Genomic DNA, 6,043 nt, shown 5'->3' on the forward strand with positions numbered 1-6,043 from the left:
TTTTTTTTCTTTTGTTTTTAAGGTTTTTTAAATTTTCTTGTGGTGAAAATCACACAATATAAAACCTCCTATTAATATTTTAACCATATGAAACCACATTTCAGCAGCACCAAGTCCACTCAGATTGTTGTGTAAATTCTCACTTTCATCCAATCCCTGAATTTTTCACTTTCCTAAACCGAAACTCGGTTCCCATTAAACAGTAAGTCCCCATCACTCCTCTCAACCACCACCCCCCAGCCCCAGGCCCTGGTATCTACCAGTGCACTTTCTGACACTATGAATTTGACTATTCTAGATACCTCGTAGAAGTGGAATCAAATAGTATTTGTCTGCACCTACTGTATATTGGAATGCAGTTTTAGGGTCAACTTAATATATCAGGCCCATGTTGTTAACTACTTCTGAAGAGTGCCTAAGAAAGAGAACTCTGTAAAAGCCGTTAGTGCTTCATGAATCCGAGTCAGCTGCTGTGATTGGACCGAGGGGCCTGCTACAATAAAGGCACTACCCTAGAACTTGGGTTGAAGACCCACCTGTACCTATACCTACCGACTCTGCCATGCCTGGTGCTGGCAGCTGGATGACAAAGCAATGGTCAGGAGGAAGTGAGTGAAGTGAAAGTCAGCCATGTCTGACTCTTTGGGACCCCATGGACTATACAGCCCATGGAATTCTCCAGGCCAGAATACTGGAGTGGGTAGCTGTTCCCTTCTCCAGGGGATCTTCCCAACCCAGGGATTGAACCCAGTTCTCCTGCATTGCAGCCAGATTCTTTACCATCTGAGTCACCAGGGAAGCCCATGGGCAAGTCTTTTAGTTTAGCTAGGTGTCCCTGGATCGGTCCTCTACACACTCACTGAATCACCAAGAAATCTCCTGAAAAGGCGCCCAGACTGATTCAGGAGGGCAGGGCCTGAGACCCTGCATCGTCACTAAGTCCCAGACAGTGCAGATGCTGCTGGTCTTCGGACCACATCTAGAGCAGCGCAGTCTTAGAAAATGGCCATTTTAAGCTCCAGGCCACTAGATAGGTTAAGTTTTATTGTGTAAATGTAAAGAAAAATGCCAGCTTGCTATTTCTGGGGAAGTACAGATCAGATCAGATCAGATCAGTTGCTCAGTCGTGTCCGACTCTTTGCGACCCCATGAATTGCAGCATGCCAGGCCTCCCTGTCCCTCACCAACGCATCCCTTCAAGCAAAACCCGAAAGATCCAGGATTATCACTGCAAAGAGAATGATTGGGAAGAAAGAGAAGCTGAACATTTTCATTGACAAGATTAATTTCTTTTTCATAAAGTTTGGCATGATTTTAGGAATGACCAGAAGCCCCAGGTGGGTCTCATCTCCTTCTTGCCTTTTTCCAGGGCATCTGAAATTCCCATGATGAGGAAAAAACTACTGTGTATTATTAAGGCAACATTTCCTCAAGAATATCCCACTCAAGACAGTTGTTCCAAAGTGTTAATTCATGCTACAAAAATGATTGTTCTGTGATCTAATTAATTAAGGGAACACTGACTCAACAATAAAGTTGAACACCTGACTATGAGAATCCTCAGAGCGTGTCCGCTGTGATTAACTGGGATAGGAACATGACACACAGCATCTCCTAATCTTGTTTGACTATATAAAACCTCTTTTTACCTTTTGGATCCCTCCTTTTCTTTATTAGCAATTAAATAAACACACCAATTACATCAAGGAAATGCTGGGGGTAGGGATACTCCTTATTTGTTTCAGCAGAGGATTTTTTTTTTAAGTATTCAATATGAGTGGAGGAGGGCATGGCAACCCACTCCATTATGCTTGCCTTGAGACTCCCATGGATGAAGGAGCCTGGTGGGCTACAGTCCATGGGGTTGCAAAGAGTCCGACATGACCGATGAGACTTCCAGCGCAGACACCTGGGTGGCAGGGTGGTAGAGTGAACCCTCATATACTACTGATGTGTATTGAAATTAGTATAAGCTTCTTGCAAAGCGCTTTGCAAGAATGAAGGAAAAACAATAAGAATACTTATAAACTTATAAAGTGAAAGTGAAGTCGCTCAGTCATGCCCCAATCTTTGAGACCCCATGGATAGTAGCCTGCACCAAGCTCCTCGGTCCATGGGATTTTCAAGGCAAGAAGTACTGGAGTGAGTTGCCATTTCCTTCTCCAGAGAATCTTCCCAACCCAGGGAACGAACCCAGGTCTCTCACATTGTAGACAGACGCTTACTGTCTGAGCCACCAAGGAAGTCCTATAAACTTATAAAAGATACTTGCAATACTTATAAACAAGACATTCACTTCTGTGATTCTGTATTAGGATATTTAAAATAACACCAAATAGAAAGGTTTGCTCTTCACAAAACTGTTTGCTGTGCTGCAGCAAAACGAAACAAAACAAAACAAAAAAATGCTAGGTCATCTCAGTTATGTCCGACTCTCTACGACCCCATGGACTGTAGCCTGCCAGGCTCCGCTATCCATGGGATTCTCCAGGCAAGAATACTGCAGTAGGTAGCCATTTCCTCCTCCAGGGGACCTTCCTGACCCAAGCATTGAACCCTCCTCTCTTATGTCTCCTGCATACTGCTAGCGCTTCCTGGGAAGCCCTGCTTAAAATACAGGGACATTTAAATCATCTGTGATGGTGTTACTCAATGTAATACTATAAAGTCCTGACATATGTTTATGAGTTACTACAGAGTGTACTTATGTTATACTGAGTGACGGCAAGCTCTAGATACAATTCTCCTCTATCCGTGGCCATTGCACGTGACCAGTCCCTTCCCGTTGAGCCATGCAGGCTACCTGCTCAGCTGTGGAACCCAGGTCAGCTTTGTGGCCTGCACTGGCAACAAACCACCAGGGAAATAGCGATATACCCAGGCTGCAGTTAAATCCTGCTTCTGCTCGCTCGCTCTCTGGGAATCTTGCCACCATCACAAATACAAGCCCAGGCTGGTCTTCTGGAGGAGAGACCGAGTGCAGGTGAGCAGGAACCCCACCCCACACACGATTGAGATTGCCCAGCAAAAATCACCTGATGGCAAGCCCATGCGTAAGCTCAGATGAGACTGCAGAGTGAAGAAATCTTCAGTCAACCTCCGGACTCATCAATAATCAAACTGGTTCTTATTGTAATCCACTGAGTTTGGAGGTGAAAATAGATAACTCCCAGAGCTGTAATATAACAAGAAAAAAAAAAGCACAGGGCATAAAACTGTATCAACTAATAGGAAATAATTACAAAACAATGACAACAAAAGGAAATTGGTATATGTGAAAATGCAGTGCGTGCTACGTCACTTCAGTCATGTCCAACTCTGTGAGATCCCATGGACTACAATCCACCAGGCTCCCTGTCCATGGGATTTTCCAGGCCAGAATACTGGAGTAGGTTGCCATTTATTTTTCCAGGGGATCTTCCCGACCCAGGGATCAAACTCCGGTCTCATGTAAATTTGTCTCTATGAAAATGTAATGAATTGCTGTTTTAGGACAGCTCAGTCGTGTCTGACTCTTTGAGACCCCATGGACTATACAGTCCATGAGATTCTCCAGGCCAGAATACTGAAGTGGGTAGCCTTTCCCTTCTCCGGGGGATCTTCCCAAGCCAGGGATCAAACCCAGGTCTCCTGCATTGCAGGTGGAGTCTTTACCAGCTGAACCACAAGGGAAGCCCTTTAGGGCAGCAAGTCTACTGAAATACTGATGCATTTTTCTGTATTTTTCTACCCTTATGCATTTCTAAATTTTCTCTGATGAGTGGCATTATCATAATATTTGCATATTGTAAAAATGGTTCACTTAAAATAATAACTCAGCAGTCTGATGTTTGGGCTTTCCAAGTGGCACAGTAGTAAAGAATCTGCCTGCCAATGCCGGAGACACAGGACACATGGCTTTAACCCCTGGGTCAGGAAGATCCCCTGGAGAAGGGAATGACAACCCACTCCAGTATTCTTGCCTGGAAAATTCCATGGACAGAGAAGTCTGGCCAGCTACAGTCCATGGAGTCACAAAGAGCTGGGCACAACTGAGCACGCATACAAAAAAGTCATATCTATAGTTGGCTTCTTCCAGATACTCTAGAATTTACATTGGCCTAAGGAAAAGTATAGGTGTTTTGAAAACCATATAGTCTAGAATCTGTAGGTGTTATAGTGTTTATTACTATACACACTTTCAAAATTGGTAAATACTCTAAAATGATGCAGCTCTTTTTCACTCTAAAATCAGGTTTTATTTTGATTTAAGGTATGAATGTGAGTATTAACCCTAAAAAGCCAAAAAAGTAACAACATGAGAATTTGGCCCAACTTCCTTATCACTAAATAACACATAACAGCCATAATGCCACATCACCTCCCATGTCACACAGCAACTTCTCACGCTAAATAAAGCTGAGCTTTCATCTTGAATGGTAGCTTTGGGAACACAGCAAGTATGGAGCAATCCCTAAACTGTTTACAGAGACAGTAAAACCAGGAACACATCCTCTCAGGATAAAAGTTGTTTTATGGTATATAAAGAAAGTCCCTCTTTGAAAGTTCAGCTAAAATTGAGAAGGAGACTTTGTAGTTCTATAGAAACTCTCATCCAAGCCTCTGAAAGCATTTTATTGGCATGTACCTTTAATCTACAACCTCCTGAGGGAACATAGCAAGTTTTACTATTCCCATTTTACAGGTAGAAAAACCAAGGCAGAAAGATACCAGAAAAGGTTACACATTAGTTAAATGTCTTTGGTTGAAAGCAACAGAAAACAGTTAGCCAATATAAGCAAAAAAAAAAGTATAGATACACACATTTATGTGCTGTACTCAGTCACTCAGTCTTGTCCAACTTTTTGCAACCCCAGGGACTGTAGCCTACCAAGTTTCTCTGTCCATGGGATTTCCCAGGCAAGGATACTGGACTGGATTACCATTTCCTCCTACAGGGATCTTTCTGACCAAGGGAAGGAATCTGCATCTCTGGCTCTTGCATTGGCAGGCAGGTTCTTTACTACCTAGTCACTTTGGAGACCCACACACAATTATATACAGTATGATTTTAGATAGACAGCTAGGTACTTACATAGATGATGATATGAGAAAATACATGACTATAAAGAAAACAAGCTGTGTGCTCCAGCACCCTCAACTCCAGGAACCAAAGGAAAGCCTCTTCAGGGTGCTAGATGAAGCAGCTCTAGCCATTTCTCATTACTGTGTCACTCCATTCAAAAGTCAGATTCTAGAGACAGAATGTCTCACCACTCTAGTTTGAATCTCAGGCCAACCCTATGAGTATTGAGCAACATGGTTGAGGGGTAATTCCTAAAAGGAAAATGAAAAGAAATAAAATGGATGTTGGACAGGCAGGAAAAAAAAAAACAAAACCAAAAACCTACCTATGCATATTATGGGGGCTTTCCAGGCGGTGCTAGTGGTAAAGAATCCACCTGCCATTGCAGGGGACGCTGGAGATGCAGGTTGGAAAGATCGAATGCAGTAGGAAATGGCAACCCACCCCAATATTCCTGCCTGGGAAATCCCATGAACAGGGGAGCTGATGGGCTACAGTCCATGGGGCAGAAAAGAGTTGGACATGATTGGAGTGACTTAGCATGCATGTGCATATTATAAGATGGATGAAAAGTAAAGGGAAGAATTTACAGGTTTCTGTCTGCCTGTCACTCTGTCATTCCTAGAATCAACCAGATGCTTCTAAAAGCCAGGGAGGATGTGTATCTTTGGGTCTAACCCACAAACTGCCACAGAGCTGTGTTCAGTAGGGGCTGAATGAATTCATGGACCATTTGTGTCATCCTTGACAAAATACTCAGGAATGACACCTGTCTACCATTTCTCTCCCCCAAGGTCCTATATGCTTCAACACTCCAGGCCATGTTCTCTGTTCTTAGGACTCTTCCCAGGGGGCAGTGACTGTTTTCCTACCCACTAAATTCCCCGTTCCCTGAAGTTGTTCCTTCCTATGGATATGTTCAAAACTAGTTCTGGTGTTGGCCATCCAGAACCAGCTATATCTCAAGTCTGATCCCTC

The sequence above is a fragment of the Bos indicus genome, chromosome 6, assembly GCF_029378745.1.
Source record: "Bos indicus isolate NIAB-ARS_2022 breed Sahiwal x Tharparkar chromosome 6, NIAB-ARS_B.indTharparkar_mat_pri_1.0, whole genome shotgun sequence".
NCBI classification, from domain to species: Eukaryota; Metazoa; Chordata; class Mammalia; order Artiodactyla; family Bovidae; genus Bos; species Bos indicus.